Source organism: Hippoglossus stenolepis, chromosome 22, assembly GCF_022539355.2.
Source record: "Hippoglossus stenolepis isolate QCI-W04-F060 chromosome 22, HSTE1.2, whole genome shotgun sequence".
Taxonomy (NCBI): Eukaryota; Metazoa; Chordata; class Actinopteri; order Pleuronectiformes; family Pleuronectidae; genus Hippoglossus; species Hippoglossus stenolepis.
The window spans coordinates 8,590,192-8,607,981 of NC_061504.1; positions in this window are offsets into that span (position 1 = coordinate 8,590,192).

A 17,790-nucleotide genomic window follows, 5' to 3' on the forward strand; every position below is an offset into this window, starting at 1 on the left:
TAGGCACTGCTTTTATAACCTGCTATGAAATACATCTAGATGTATTTATATAGCCTTTTATTCAAAGCTGCTGTATTTTTATATTAACTGGAATTATCTCCAGCAACCAGTGCATTTTCAGTCTATACCTTTTTTTTACAGACTCATATGAGATCAATGTGACCTTTACCTTTGACCACAGAAATCGTATCAATACTCTGAGTCTAAGTGACAACTGGTCAGAAAAAAAAATTCCCTAAATGCAGACTTGAGAGATCATGTTTAAGAGGCCAAAAAGCTATTTTGTGAGGCCACTGTGACCTTGATCTTTGTCCGCCCAAATATAATCAGTTAATCTGTTGGTCAAGTTTGAACATTTGTGCCAAGTTTGAAAAGATTATCTTGAGTCATAGACTGTCTCCAAAATCACAAGTCCCTATATAGTGAAATAAGGGTTTAGTAAACACAGCCATACTCAAGATATCATGATCACAAGGCAAAAAAAAAAGTTGTTGCAAGGTCACTGTGACCTTGAAGAAATTCCCTCAAGGCGTTCTTGAGATATCGTGTTCACAAGAATAGGACGGACAGATGGACGGACAGATAGATAGACAACCCAAAAACATAATGCCTCCAGAACAAAGGCATGACGGTGGATAAAGAGACTATCATGTAAAAAGGTTTTTTATCGAGCGATGCTACAAATGCTAAGTTAACTAATGTAATTAAATGTTGCTATCATATCTTCATGAAGTTTTATTATAATAATCGCTGTGTGTCCCAAAGGTTAAATGTATAGATAGTGTTTGTACACATAAGACAGATGCAGTAATAGTATCACAGGTAACAATGCTTTTATTAATCTACTTGTTTGATTATTGATGATATTTGCTGACTTTTCAATTGATTGTTGACACAAGGAGAAAGTATTTGAAAGTAGAACTTTGTTTAATACAGTTTCTTTTCACACCGTTTCGAGCTGTGTTCTGGGTGTTTCAGCTGCACAGTAAACAGACTGTTTTTCTAAACATTTGTGACTCTTTTGCTGACTTTGGAATTTAACTTCCATTAGCAACTTACTCGCAGTCAAAAAAAATTGCTTGGTTGTGCTTTTCAGCACAATGACAATGCTGTAACTGATTTCCGCTCCCGTGTTAGCTCCAAACCCATCCTCACCAACAAGAAAATATTAGAAATGAAATTCTGATGATTTGACAATCTGATAAAAATAAAATGCTGCTCATGTCTCCAGCAATGATGAGTGCCTCCAGAGTTTGTACTGTATAGAGGCTAGCAGGTGATGCACTGACTGCTGTCGGGCATTAAGAAGCACATTCAGGAAGGAGCTGCTGCCTCGGCATATGTTTCCAGGACTCTGTGGGAGTGAAGTTGAGCAAAAAACCTATATGTCACCTGCCTGCGAACAGGCAGTCAAAGTTGCATGGCAAAGAGTGTGGGTGTGTGTGTACCCGTCATGTGTGCACAATCTTTTCACTGAAGGGAAAATTCTTCGAGTGTTCATGGGGAAAAGGTTTTTAATGCAACAGTTTGGATGCAGAACAGCTTGTTTGCATATATTATGTACAAAACCTCTAATTAAAGATTGGCACCTTTTCTTCCTTCATCAGCTGTGTAGGGAAAAACCCATAATCATAGTTGAAGAAAAAAACGTCACTGATGAGGAGACGATTAGCGACAAGACGAGTAATCATGGATGAAGTGAGTTATCGGGCGTTTTTTGTTTTCCTGTGCATTATTACCAAGTGGTGTATTTGATAACATGCAGCACTGTCGTGACACAGATCAGCAGGTGACGGCGGTCCTTGGACAGTTTCTGATGCTGTTAATGAGGGAGGATGTGATGTCGAACAGTGCAGAGCTCCACAAGCAATTTAACTGATTGCACTTGAATCGGAGTTAGTTAGAAATTGAGTAGCTCTAATTAGTATTGCAAATATTTTCACAACTTCTTATTTGTGGCATCACATCAAGCTAACATGCAAATAAGTGCTGCGCTAATGAAACAGGCCCTGTTTTCTTCTGTTGGTGTCTTTTCAAGTCTCCTTCCTACCCTCGGCAGCCATTAATGAATGATATTTCATCACTACCCCCTTTTACCCTCTCCCCTCCCCAAGACCCCCGCTCATCAGTCGCTTGGTGGAAGGGACGCTCGTCTGTCTCTTGCTTATCTTCCCTCACTGCTCTGCAGTCATATCACCCTGGCCTGACAATCCATCTTCCACCATCTCCATGTCTGTGTGTGTACGTTGGACCTTGAGCTGCCTGGCTGTGTTGTATTTTGCAGCCCTTCCAACCCTGCATGTTTCCCCTCCAACAGGCCCTGAAAACTGCTCTGCTCTCCGCCTGCAGAGCCTGATATTCTGTTGCTTGGAAATGACTTTAACGGTCTTGCGCAATTGACAAGTGGAGCAAGCAAGAGTGTCGCTTTCAGCTCAGTTTATTGTGGGTGATGTGTCTCAAGACAACTGCTGACAGCTCCGCAGCCCTTTGAACCGCACATCAAAGGAGGACAAAAAGGGTGGGCACTGTGTGGCAATTTGATTGGTTGAAGTGAGTCATTGCCATCAGACACAGACTATCACTCATCTGAAATCCCCAAAAAAGTGAAAAAAGTTTGTGGAAAGAATGTTTACTACTTAAGATCAAATCAATGAAAAAAGAATTACTCTCTGACGCAGCACTCAAAAACGGAAGATTTTTCTCCAGTGACCAGAATTAAACTCTGCACCATATTTGCACATATTACTCTTTCCCATTTAAAGGTTCCAGACTATCGACTGTTTTCACCCCTATCCCAATTGTTTTTGGCCCCGAAATTGTCTTCACTATCATGAAGTGAATGTAACTAACCTCAAATGAACTTTTTTTTTTTGCTTTGTCATTATCATCTGTTGTTGGATACATGATATACAAAAACACAATTAAATGTTAAGGAAAAAAAATGATGCACACTATCCAGAGATGAAACCAAAACATCCTGTGTACGAAAGCTGCCATCTATGTACAGTAGTGATTGTGGGATGGAGTGACGTTTCACCCTGTTTTTATAAAATCTGATAACTTATTAAATCCAACTTATCACCTGTGCTGCAGCCAGCCACCAGGTGCTGATCAAGACGCTTTGGCTTCACTTTAGGGGAGCTGTCGTTTTGGTCCATCTTTGTAAAAAACTAAAAAGATAAATTGTACCTGTAAAGATCAGTACCGTGCTCTCAGTGATTGTAAATGTTTTAATGGTGAACAGTGCCATCCCAATACAGTTTTAGATACTTTTTAGTGCATGCCACTGGAAATTACTTTTCTCTCACTGCTGAAGCGCTCTGATCTCAGCTTCATGCAGTACAGAGCCCTGATTTCCCGACCCCCTGCTGCAGAGTTTAGCAGACTACTTGTTTATCAGTTCTAAACATGATGCCTTTCCAAATGTGACCAAATCATGAACCAACCGCTCCTTCTTTAGGTTCCTAGCAGCGATACACTCTTCATTTGTGAAGTTGACGGGATGACTGATTCTTGAGGTATGCAAAGGACAGAGACAGGGACATTCTTGCTTGAGAGTTTTATTAGATGAGATATTTAGATATACGCTACCTGCTGTGACCCTGTCTCTGTTCCTGATGCCCCAAATCAGTTTCTGTATTTCTTAGTATTCCCTGTTGTTAGGTTGCTTGGTTGGGAGTCAGTAATTCGCCGCAGAGCTGCTCAGCTCTGCTCACATTTTAGAGGATGTAATTAATATTTTCCTCATAAATAATGTATAATTTCACTACCCGAGACCCATTTGCTATTTCAGAGTATCTTCATTCATATGACCCCACGAGCCAGATTTGCAGATTAACTGCCTAGTGTCTTCACTACTGTCCATTTACAGGATATGTTTTCTGTGTTTAAGGATTAGATGACATCAAATAGACCACAATCTTACATTTAAATTCTCTGTATGTATGATTTAGCTTAAATATTCACACACAGCCAACCGAGCTCTTGTAAAGTAAGCTTGATAAGCGGATATTTGCACTGGAAGATTCAATTGAAACTATGAGTCACCACGGTTGTAGGACTATGTAAACTTCCTGGAGGTGTCACAGTGAAGATCTCAGTTCAACCCAAAATTGGTGGAAATGTGTATTTTCTATCCTTCCCAGTACAACGATACATCATTAGTCCCGAGTCCTGTCAAATATCATCTGGTGGACAAACTGCTGGATCTTAACTTCAATGGTTATAAACTGACCACATATGTGCTAAAATGTTTTTGAGGTTGAAAAGCTGTGCATAAATCACAGCAGGGTAAATAAACAGGTGCAAGAGATACGACTTTCTGGCTTTGGTTACTCACACAGTAATCTATTTCAAATATTTACAGAGCATAGATGAGGTGCTCTCTAGCTTCAGCTAAGCAATCATTTGCTTCAACACACTCAGAGGGAAGGACAAAATTAAGATAAAGGGATGATGGGAAAATGCAGTAGCTGTAGCATGTTGTTGTTCTGCAACAAAGCAAGGCAGTGGAGCTCATTTGAATATGGATTGCTGTCAGAAAATGTGCTACAAAATGTACAGTGTCACATTTAAAAAATAAAAACTACATGATGTTCATGCTGGAATGAAGACTACGCAAGATGCCTGCAACTTCATTGTAAAGAAAACAGTCACATTCATCGAAAAGCAAAATGACAGCTTTGTGTATATGTTTAAAATAAGATACAATGAGAGAGAAGAAAGTGAAGGTGAATGCTGCAGAAAAAATGTTGTAATAGCAGATTGAATTCTGAAGAAGAGCTTTTGCAACCTAAACTACTTTTGCAGAGATTGGTGGAGATTTGTTAGTTGTTATCTTTCTCTTCATGAACAACACCGGCTTAAATAAAAGACTAGACAATTACATATTCAAAAGATAAATATCTATATAGTGGCTTTCAGGGTTGTGTGCAGTTGTCATGCTGTTAGACTAACATATTTATAATGAGTCTTTTATCTCCCTTTAAGTTCATCAGGAAGTCCAGTTAAACATGCAGGAGATTGTGATGACTCATATACAGTGTTTTGTTCGTTAGCGTAAAAACAAGTCAAAGGAATCTTCCGACAACTTGATTGCAAAATGTGGACTGGAAAGCAAATCAAGCTGCCAAGAATAACCAAAGTCAAAGAATGTCAGCAGCTTCAAAAGACAAAAAAACACTGCAGCAAGAGAAAATTATTCCAACTGCTTCAAAGAGCCAGACAGACGAGTGAGAGTATGTGACTCAGAGACAAGATACACAAATGTAGGATTTGTGTTAAGGATGTAATGGATGAATTTATGTTTCAATTTTACAGTGTTGTGTGACTGACCAACAAAACCCTGGTCTGTAGTCAATGGCGCAGCACAACACTGTTATTTTGGAGGGCGTATTATAAAGATAGTAATATGCACCTACATAGGCGTGCATACACTTTGCTTGTTACACAGCCAGATGGTTTGCTCGCACATTTTCACTTTGGTCAGGACAAATCTATTTCCTCTGTGGAGAAGCCATCCTTATTGCTGCCTAGGAAACATGGCCTTATGATAGCAATCCACCAATGTACAAAAACACCAGGGCTTTAAAGAAAATGAGAGAAGGCCCTCTGATTATTTGATCACATATTACATTCAAAACAGACCCATGATTATTCGGTCTTAAGGGGTTAATGTGACATATTAACGCATATATACCTTTAAGACCGAGTTCAACAAAAACATGAAATATGTCAGGATTCAGTAAAATACTCGCAGGAAAAACAAAATGTATTATGGGAAATACAGTTCATTTGTTTGTTAGAGCTCTAAGCATGCAAAAATACATTTTGACAGTAGCTTTTCAGACGGTGGCTGACGATCTGAGTGACAGGAGCGATATTTAAGCAGATCAAAGCAGAGTTTCAGTGACAAAACAATGAGGAACATAACAGTGAAGAAGATTCAGACCCAGACGATGTTCATGCTGAACCAGGCTAAGTCGGTAAGAGACATGTTTGAGGAAGAAGAAAAAGATCTAGGTGAGTTATAAGATGTTTACCAAGTTTGGACAAATGTCAATGATTTACGATGAAAGCTTGATGTTGAAGCTATCAAACGTTTTCATTGCATGTCTCCATTTTCTTCAGAGGCTGAGAAAATTTACGTTGTCACCTCGGCAATTCTGTCAAGCTAACTCGTCAGAAAACCATCAGGTTCTAGGAGGTCATTTTTAAACAGCGCTTAGATTTTACTGTGTTTTCATTCTGCTCCTTAGGTCTTAATGGGCAAAGAGACTATTATGGACCTTGTGAACCATGAACCTTGCCCTGTGGCCCTATTTCTGCCATTAAATGAGGATGTGTACACGCCATAAATGCACTCGCGGTTTAGACCACATGCTTGATAAGCAGCCCTTGGTCTTTGACTCTTTAGTTGTGTCTTAAACACACTTTAACAGGTGACTCGTGTTACCTTTTGTCTTTCTCTGTGTTATCTACACTTCATTAATTTCATACATTACCATGAAGACAGCCAAGAAAATGGCTTATGATTAAATTCATGCAAATTGCAATCTAAAATTCTGCCCCACACAACGTCTGCAGAGCATGCTAGCATACTTAAATGCCAGCATGCCACATAACATAGAATTTCTCCTATGACAAATTTGAAATAAGCAAACCAAGTAGTAAGCCGAGTGGCCTGCAGTGAGATGGACGCCATTCATACCAATTTGTGTTTTCCTACGGTAACACGCATACGATGTGGCTGAAGGAGGTAATTAAGAGGATACACTGTCTGCATGTTCACAGACTCCTCTCTTTGTCATCTCGTTTGTGTGCAGTATATGTGTGTGGATCTGTCCCAGGGGACGTGTGCCTTCTCTTTCTTGTGGGTAATTATAGGTAATGTAGGATGACAGAGGACCACAGCGAAATAAATAGCAAAGGGACGACTACGCTGACTTACGACACCCTGGTAATACAGATGTGGAAGTATTGTCTCCAAGTAAGCACATACTCAGCACAAAAGCGAGCACGTGTTGTGTAAATACACAGGCGGACGCACACAAAAGACACAAAGGCTCAGCAGATAAGGAGGTTTGCATACCAGCGGCTCATCGTGGCCTCACTGTTTACCCAGATTCCGCTTGTCGAGCATTTTCTATAACATAACGTCTCATCAGCTGTGATCAGCGTGAGGCCAATGGATTGTGTCAGTCAATAGAAATTAGCAGGAAAGTGTGGATTTAGATGTTGCACAGCGTGAATGTTTACCATCGCATGCCTGTGTGTGCATACCGCATGTATGTTTGCATGGATGAAGTACACATGCCATCTCAGTGTGACCATGTGTTTGCATTACTATCTAGCCAGAGAGGCAATTTAGCTGGCTTGATACATAACCTAGAATGACAGACTCTGGACTCGGCTCTTTGATGGAAATGTATCACAGGGGCTATTATCTTATTCTTACAAGGTAAACAGACAAAAGCAAAAACATGGTTTATTGTTCCTTATATAGTTACTTTATGTATGTTGTTGTATGACAACCTCTAATATTTCCAATATTTTCTGTTCAAGGAATTTTTTGAGAAATACAATTATTCACTTTCTTGCTGAGGGTTGGACATTTTCACCCCTGGAAGTCTGGGACATGGTCATTTTGAATCTTTAATGCAAGAGAAAATCTAACACCAGTCATGTATGAGCTGCAGAATAAGAACCTCAAAGAGTAGAAGATGGGTCGATGAAACTATTGACCCATCTTGACCTTTCTTTGCCCTAGCTAATAAAGCTAAGAGACTTTTGTTTCCCCTGGTGTGCAACATTTAGACTTCACAGAAAACCTGCAGCCCGTCTAACAAGACGCATGATGTGTTTTTATGGCCATATTATAATCATCAGCTTGATCGGCACTGCTGCGGGGGATTTTTTTCAACCTTTCAAATCCTGCTATTTTCTGTCAGACAATCAAGAACCAACTGAGATTGTTCCACCCATGGACAAAGATTCAGATCAATACGTGCTTTTAAACTCAAACAAAGAATAATCCATTCCTTTGTCACATTTTCACTTGTTGTATCTGACTTTAAATGTGTTTTTCTCAGTCTCTCACTTCATACGGCTAACATAGGATGATATTAATATTAATACAACCACACCCACCCCCACACGGCAGGTTAGGGAATCAGTAGGCAGCCTCACCAGGAGACACAGAGCTCCCCAGGCATAAATCACATACCCACACTGACCCTCCCTCCTCCTTTATCCTTTTTTTCTCCATTCCCCCAGCTATTCTCTAATGTACACCCCTCATACCCGCCTCTCTACCCCCCATTTCCTTTGCTCCTCGATTCCCATTCTCATCATGTCGCCACAACTGCCTCGCTATAGCTCATTCTGCCTCTTTCTCCTACTTAAGATTTCCTTCGTTTCCTGTTTCCTCCTACTTTGTTTCCACTGTTGTCTTCCCTCCTCCTCCCTTTGTCTCTCTTGGTTCCCCGCCTCCTCCTCCTCCAAATTTACATCACACCATCCTTTGTCTCAAACTGAGAGCGAATGAGTTGCCACCTGCCGCGTACAGCATGGGAGTTAAAATTATACTCCAAATTATTATTCACAGTTAATAAGACTTTGAGACAAAGAGGTCAAAAGGGGTGGGGTGGGTGGGGGGTCGTGGTGGGGGGGACTGAATGGAGAGAAATGGGTGGCAAAAGGATGAATTACAAGAATATGCTTTTTCTTTCATCATAGTCACTGGAATTATTCTGGGGAAATGACCACAAATTGGGTGTGTGTGCTCGTACTTTCTCTGTCCGGTTGCTGTGTGAGTTTGCAAGCTGTGTGTAGGTGTCAGTGCGTGTGGGAGTTTTGCGTGCACACACGGGGCCTTAATTCCAGCCTCAACATCTAATTACTTAAATTGTGCTTACAGGTCTTATTGTACTGTCTTCCCCTTGGAGAGCTACACCCCGTCTTCCTGCTTGCCTGCTGCATTAGCAGTAGAAATAAGCACATTAGGCAATTTTGTGCTCCATAATAACTACTGCACCTGAGGGATGTTTTTGAGTAAAAATGTCTGGACGGAAAGAAAAACAGCTTTCTAGCCTAACCACACTCATGTCCCTCTTTCCTCCCATCTCTGTGTCTTCCCCCTCTCCTTCTCTTCTGTCCCTCAACGCTGGCGCCTGGAGAGTTGAGTTATACGGCAGAAAAGCCCTTGTTTTGTTTTTTTGTGCCAGCCACCCCTCGCCGATGATTGCTCTGTGATTTTACAATTAGTAGACAGGACAGTTCACCACTTCAGGGAATCGTTCCTCTCGGCTTTCTCGCCCAATCAACAGGTCAGATAGCTTCATGGCACCTGAAACAACAGCACTTAAAGGGATACCATGCAATTTTGGAAACACGTCTCTATTTTAGAGTAACCACCATGTGGTTGTGTAAAATATGGGATTTACTTTCAGTCGCACGTTCTTCATGGTGGACCCAAAGCTCTAGTTTTCCATCTACACTACAAATCAGTTTACGGACGACAAACTCCCCAACACAAATTTCACGGTTCAGCCAAGGCTACCGGGATGCAACAACAGTGCATTATAGCTAGCTTGACTGGTTATTTTAACCTATTACAGCGCTTTCTTTACCTAATTTGATTTTATTACCCTTGCCCTCTAAAAAAAATTAAAATCCGTGAAATTTGCTGTATTAAAGGAAACTGTTTGAAGATACTAAAACAAAATTTGAAAACATTGGTGATACAAGGGGTTTGGATTCCATATTGAAACCATTACAATTACTTACCAAATATGATCAGGTTTACCTTTAATTGGATGTAAGTGTCTGAGGTTTTGTTGTCTTGGAAGCCACAAAATGCAACCTGAAAATTAAATAAGTGATGTAAAATATGAAATGTTGATGAAATCTATCAAAAACAATGAAATAAGAGGAGCAGTGTTGTTTTCATGAGGAGTTTTATCCCAATACTGGAGATCCCTGTGTATAACTTAAGTTGATAAGCTGAATATACTGATTATAATGGTTTGTGATGTTATGATATTTTCTTTGCTACCATTGCAAAGCAAAAAGGAGAGATTGAGGTTTGACAAAATATTTCTTAGCACAGTTGAGTATCAAATGCAGGTTGTTTGATCACACATCAAGAAGTCCGGACATTTTCTACAGGGGCTGCATGCAGAGTAAGAATACAGAGTGGAACATTTTCCTGCAAATTCATATGCAAGGGACGCAAAACCAGAAGAATACAAATATCTCGTAAGGGTTCCATACATGTAGAAAACTTCATCAAAGGTGTCAACTCAGAAAGACAATGAGATTTAAGAGCTTTGGACGAGAGGGGACAACCCTGGTGTCAATGTGCTGTAAAACAAAAACACCTTATTTTCAGAGTGGAATTTATACCACCTGTCCTTCTTCGCTCTACCCAGGAGACATCCCTCCCATGAATGTTCTGGAAATTTTCTTCCTCATAGTTGAAAAGCAATTTGTTTTCATTTTGGTGAGTTCATGTCTTAAAACAGCTCTGCAATCCAAATCCAAACGGGCGCATGCTATCAAAATCTAATCCTCTCAGACTGAGTGAACATTTCTGATCTTTTCTTTCAGCTGAGTAAAAATAGCATAAAAACACAGGTCGCCACTTTGTGGAAAAAATGTTCACACAAAAAAGGATGCACATAGACACGTGCACATTTTCATTTGGGAGTTCTCGGGGCCTTTTGTTCTGAGAAATCTTTGTCAATAAGTTACAAATGCAGAAGGAAGGAAATACAGAAAACAGCTGATGAAAGCAGCACACAGGGAGTGTAGCTGCACTGCTGACAGGCAGTATCTCAAGTCATTTAAAAGAGAATTTTCCTCACTGAGAAATTAGTACTGGACTCCCTCATTTAATTATTTATTTATCTATTTATCTACATGAAGCAGCGTTGGTTTTAAATTGCACCGTCGTTATATTAAACGAATGATCCTGGTTGCCTTGGCTACATAAGAGCAGGAAATATCACATTCCCACCTGTTTTAATCACTACGAGCACAGTAAACAACTCATAAACACGCACACTGTCAGAGCTGGAGAAACAAAATGTAGAAACATATTCAAGGGCCACACATTAGCATGGGACTTCCACTCCATTAACTTCAGTAAGGGCCTCTGTTTGGATGTGCTGGAGGAGGATGGGGTTCTCCTCCACGTGTGCACATCTAATGAGGCGCGACGGCAGGATAGTGAACATGTTAAGTGTGTGTGTGTTTGTGTGTGTGTGTGTGTGTGTGTGTGTGTGTGTGTGTGTGTGTGTGTGTGTGTGTGTGTGTGTGTGTGTGTGTGTGTGTGTGTGTGTGTGTGTGTGTGTGTGTGTGTGTTTGCAATATAATCACCGGTCCCCAGGTAATGACAAAAACACAAGAGAGAGCAGCTGATGTGGAGAAAGCAGTCGTGTATGAGGTTTGTTTTTGTGTGTGTGTTTATTAGCGTACTACACGTGTCACCACTGATATCCCTCCCAACAACATGCATGAAATAGCTTCATTGCTGGAACAGGAAAATAGAGAATATTTGCATAATGTTGTTAGGCATTATGTTTTCAAAGCGACTTCAAGGGAATTTTTAAGGGAACAATTGAAACATTACATCTCAAGTGGTCAAACTGACTTTTAGCTCACATTTTCAAAGTTACACTCCTTAACAATAATAATATCATCCTACTGAATATGAAAACGTGTGCGGCAGCTTAAACACTGAAATATAGGACAAACATGCCTCTTTCATAGATTCCGCGGTTTGACTGTGCACGTCTGTGTGTGTGAGCCGGGTACAAAATTTGGCGTTGCCTGAATAAAATATTTCCCAGGGGCCTCTCCACTTGGCGCTTTGCTGAGGGAAAGCCTGGAGCATATTTTCAATATCACCCCGTGAGAGAAAAAGAGCATTCATGGAGGGATTAAACAAATCGTCCTCCCTTCTTCCTCTCCGTCTTCGCCACAGATAAGACGGGGCTTGCGACGGCACTCCGGGTGCAATGCGGTGTAGAGGCTGGGGCAAAGGTTTGGACGGGAGCATGTGATCAGAAGTGTGTGACTTTATGAGGTAATGCTGCTTCACTTGAATCCGTATTTTAGCCACCGGGCAAGATTTCAAGCAAACAAACTACAGTAAATTGCTTTGATCACACATCTCTGTGTGGTTCTCCACAGCTATGATGCTATGACATACTAACCCTCCACCTCTGTGAAAAAGCTGAAAGCGCCATCTGCCCAGTATAGACTGCCTTATTACTGGAAGCTCGGCGAGAAACATGAAGGCAAAAATAGGTTTCTGTTAATCTTGTTTATTCCAATCTACAATCTATACATACTAAGAGAAAAACATTTTATGATTTGTACTTAAAATAATTATCCTCCACTTCATTCCTCATCAAATCAGCATCTCCAAGCTATGCACATTAGAAAGATCAAAGGTTTGACAGAAGAATGTCAAAAATCAAAGGCAAAACATTTCCTATGGGCAAGTTAAATCTTTTTCTTCCTTAATCTTCTAACTCCTGCACTAAAACAGCATAAAATCAATATGTAGCAAAATAAAAAGATGTGTTGAAAAGATGCAGCACCTCACTTGGCTGATTCAACCTCATGTCCATATAGACCTCTCTTTTTTTTTAACGGTTAATAAATCCATAAATGCAAAATGCATGTTGGATTTCCTACCAGATGTCTAGTCATGCTGTTTCACCCAAAACCATAAATGTCAATGTCATGGTAGCACTAAAGGAAATGTCAGGGGACCAACAAAGCCTTTAAAATCCATCCTATTGGGATCATAAATGACTGTAAAGAATTTCATGGCAATGCATCCGATCATTATTTACAAATCTGAGTCCTTGTGAAGGAACCAACAGTGAAAACAAAGCATTCAACTCCCAAAGCTTATATATACTGCAAAGCTCCTTATTTTACCGTATTTACGTTTGTTTCTGCATTTATACTCCCTTTAACAAAACCAGCTCAGAGAGTGTTCTTCTTTCCATCAAATACATTACATAAAATAAATGAAGGTTGTGATGTGCATATGAGTTAGAAAGTGTCAGTACAAACTGAAACTCCTTCGGACCTGTTATAGTAAAGTAAAAAATAGCATTATGCTTCAAATCACATGTCCCTGCTTAATGTAAAAAGAGGGACCAGATGGTTTTGGCTTGAAGCTGGAAGCCTGCTCTTTCAAATCAGAGTTGAAAGTTGGATGCTGAGCCACTCCCTGTTGTGTGGTTAATTACACCATGACACAAAAGGCTGAGACCTGCTGATGACATGAGGAGGAGTAGGAAAAAGGAGGTGGAGGAGGGAGGAAGGCAGCAATAACGTTGGCTGTAAAGCCATCAAAGCTGCAGTAAATGTTGACTGAGTGTCCTTGAGATCACAGTGGAAGACAGGGCAGTGAGCCTCTGTGCCTTCAGAACAGACTTTGTGAGAGCTCATATGAGCTCATATAAGTCAGCATGTGCCTATATGCATGTGAGGATCATAATGTGAGTGGATGTGTGAAATGCTAGTGAGAGTGCGCTGAGTGTGAATGTCGAAGAGGGATAAGTGACCAAAGACCACTTCCTTCCACTGTGCAAAAATTAAGCAAAGATAGTTTACGGTCACACAAACAGGGATGTGTCAGTGGCGTACCTTCACCACCCTTTCACTTCCAATCTGTGGGAGTGAGGAGGCGAATAAAATATCTGCTTTCTGTGGTGAGTGAGGCAAGATGCGATAATCACTTTGCATGTGTGTACTTGGGACTAGGCCCATATCCTCGGGTATGGTTGGTGCCATCTTCTGCTGGTGATGTCACATGGAACCAGAGTCTGCACAGTAGTGAGGTGGAGCCACAGTATCGAGGTGGTGCGGATACACACACTCGACCAATTGTGAGTCAGTCTCAGCTGTCATTCATGATCCCTGTTTTTATAGCATCAAATAACTAATAAAAAACAAACTTCAGAAACATGAACATTTGAACAGACAGTGCGATCTGAACTATCTAAAATGACAGATACCATCATTAAGAAAAAAATATTTGGCATATACTTGGACTTTTTAGTTTGTTCCATGTCCCACCTGCTAACTCTTACTGCAGCCAGACACCAGGGGGCATGCAAAATGATTTGGCTTCACTTTTTGAGTGCAGCAATGTCGTCCGGCTTTAAATCCACCTCTATTACATTATCTATGGATCCCTCGTTGAATTGATTAATCAAGCATCAGCTTTAAATGGGAAATATTGCAAAAACATCTAAATAAATATGCATTTTTATATAAAATGTAATTTCTCTAAATTCAATTACCCATGTGAATGATACCATAAACATTGTACCTCACGCTGAACAGTGCAGTTGATGGGAATAATACATGTTTGTACTGAAAACAATACATTTAAAATTTAAATAAAAGAATCAAATAGTAAAATGATTCTTCCTTGTCGTTCTCACACTCTCTCTCACACACACACACACACACCACAACAAGCCTGCAGGGTGTGAACACTGAGTTACCAGCTAATCAGGCAGTCAGCACATGTGCAAATGCAGATAAATGAGCATCGGTGTAAATGCACAACTTTCACTGCTCACTCTAAGCTGATCACCACCTTGCATCTGCCCTATTCTACCCGGCAGGACAACCGACAGTGTGTGTGTGTGTGTGTGTGTGTGTGTGTGTGTGTGTCCGTGGTGACAGGAACCTGCCACTATGTTTGTCCTATAATCCGCCCTCTAAGGGTGAGTGTGCTCAACACAGATTGTGCTCCACATGTAATCTACAAGGGCATTGTCATCAACATATATGCAGGCACATACACAAACACAACTTACCTGAGCACACACACACACAGATGCTAGCCTTGGGCAGTGTGACAACAATACATCTACTGCATGTTATGTACACAAACACACAGAAAATAAGGTAATTAAAAATAACAAAAAAATAAATAGAAACACCTTTCCCCTTGTAAACATGCAAACACACACACACACACACACACACACACACACACACACACACACACACACACAGGGTGGCCTTCAGCAGCATCTGATAATTTCATTCATCCAATCAATTCCCATCAGCCCACTGGCTGCGAGTATATAGTGGAGGCTCTAAGATAACATGTGCTCCTGACAAGAAACCCCCACACACACACACACACACGCACGCACGCACGCACGCACGCACGCACGCACGCACGCACGCACACACACACTAAAAAAAACTCTCATATGCTCCCCCACCATGCACGTGCACACACACATACACACACACACACACTTCACCTCAAAGTACGGGGATAATGAGGGATTTATATGCAATTTCCTCTGTACGCAAATTGTAGCTTATAGTAATACAGAGAAATACAAAAACACAAGGACACTCAGGGAACCAGGCTAAAAGCCGTCTCTTGCCTCATTTTCAGCTCTATTTCAGCTGCGCAGAATTTATTTCTTCACTGTTCTTAATCGCATTTCTTCCAGCGCCGACGAGTCCGTCACGTTTGTTTTTTACATCATAAAGCGCAGACGTGAAATGACTGTTCTTCTGGGCACAGCCGGCTGCAATGATGGTAGATCAGTGTAAATGGAGAGGAACACAAGCAGCAAGTGTAATAAAAGTGTGTTAACGCTGGAGCAAAACTACTTCACAGGAGTGCTGCTATATATGCATCTGCTACAGGTGACATCCTGTGAGAGTATTGGAGGAGCTTAACTCTTCCACTGTGAAACATATGAAGCTTTTCTCTCTGTCTCTCACACACGGTCTCACAGACTTATGAGGACATAATATTGATTTACTTTTAACACCCAGCTGAGACTACTACTTCCCTAACCCTTACCTTAAAACGCGTATTGATTTTTTTTTGTGCATGTGTGTGCATAAACACACACACATGCACAAACACAACAGATAACTGTTCCTCTTTAAAGTGTCTCTGTCCTCAGGTCTTTCTGACCACAGGACAAAAGAACTGAGGGTAAAAGGAACTCTCTTTTCATTTCCCTTCATCCTTTCGGCTTCATATTCTCTCTCGGAGCCTTGAAAGCTTAATCTGATTCGCTCTGTCCCACGTCAGACTTCCTCCACCATCCCTCCATCTGTCTTGATACATTAACCCTCTGTTGTACACGTCATGTACCACAAGGAAATCCTCTTTCTTTTCATTGTCCTAAGCCTTTCATGTCCGTCTTCACCTGCGGGTCTCTGTGATCTCGTAATGACTCAAACATTTACAGACACCAGTGGTCCTAATTAGGCTGAAAAGAATATAGAGCGACCACAAAGGGAAAGTTTTCTTCTCCTCTGCCATCCATAAAGATGCTTTATGGGCACTTGGAATGTCACAGGCAATTTACCAAAGGGCTGGTCTTTCTCCTAAAAAGCTTCATTCAGCAGATAAAGGCTACAGTGGTACAGTGGCTAAAGTGGTAATGCAGAACTACGGAGCAGCTGAGATGCAGGGAGGCTTATGCTTTACATCTTATCACGTCTTTGAGTTTGTATTATGTAAGTCAGTGCTTCATATTCAGACCTTGAGGCCAGGCTCTTGCAATGCTCAACATGTTTGCTAATGAGAGCTGCCAAACATCAATACAGTCATTTTTCATATGTTAACTAAGAAGGATACCTCAGATAAAAAATAAAAAATTGGCTTTGTAGCTTCTGGTTGCTGTGTAAGCGTGTTATGCTACAAATTGTTATAGTCTAATTCACTTTTTTCTCAAAAGTGAGATGAAAAGGTGTTAAATGAGAGGCTGCAGAGAGAAACAGTTAGCGTAGCTTAGCACAAAGCCTGGACACAACTAGCCTTGCCCAGACCAACACATTTTTTTTTTTTGCATCAAATAAAGAATTAAATCCAAACTTGTCTGAACAGTGACATGCATTTTGACTTTTTAGTTTTACCCATGTCCCACCTGCTAACATGGAAGAGGAAAGGGTGATGACCTTTACTGCAGCGAGCTACCAGGACATCAATGAAGCTGCTTTGGCTTCACTTTTGGATAGCAGTCATGTCATCCATCTTTATATACAGTCTATATCAAAAATGTTGAAGTTACAGAAGGAGACAGTTAGCTTATCTTAGCACAAAGTCTTGACACAACTACTGATATAGACCACATACATAAAACCACAGCGTTTTATTTCTACACTTCAGTTTGTATCTAGACTAAAGAATTAAGTTCTGACATGATTATTTTTGCCTGGCTATCTAAGCTGAGCTACACTAATCACTTGGCTGTAGCTTCATATCCAAACTGCAGTAATGAGGTAGAATGTAAACTCAGAAGTAAATAAGCAACTTGTATTACCAATTCTCTGAACAATTGTATCCTTAAAATTGGAGAAAAAAAGAAAGAAATAGTCTTCAAAAGCTGCTGTTCCAGCCAATAATAGTAGCTGCTACACAGCTTTTCGCTTTGTCACAGGATATGAAAAAGGACAAGTCTTTCTCTCATTCTATTACCAACCCCTCGCTTTTAGTGGGGGCAGAGAATGCCTTACCCGCTCCTTCAGAGGACGAGACAAGCTTTTTGAAGAGGCTCCTCTTCTCTCCCCAAAAGCCATCCCGAGGATGACGATATTTAATATGAGGAAGTGAAATGGTCTAGTGAACTGACCTCAGCCCGGCCTTGTTATATCCTGCTGCACAGAACATAAAAGCCAACGTGTCCCTGTATTGTGCATAAAACACGAGGCCTTCAGCAACGCAAAGTGCTTAATGAGGTACAAAAACGTCGATAAGTTACGACCCTT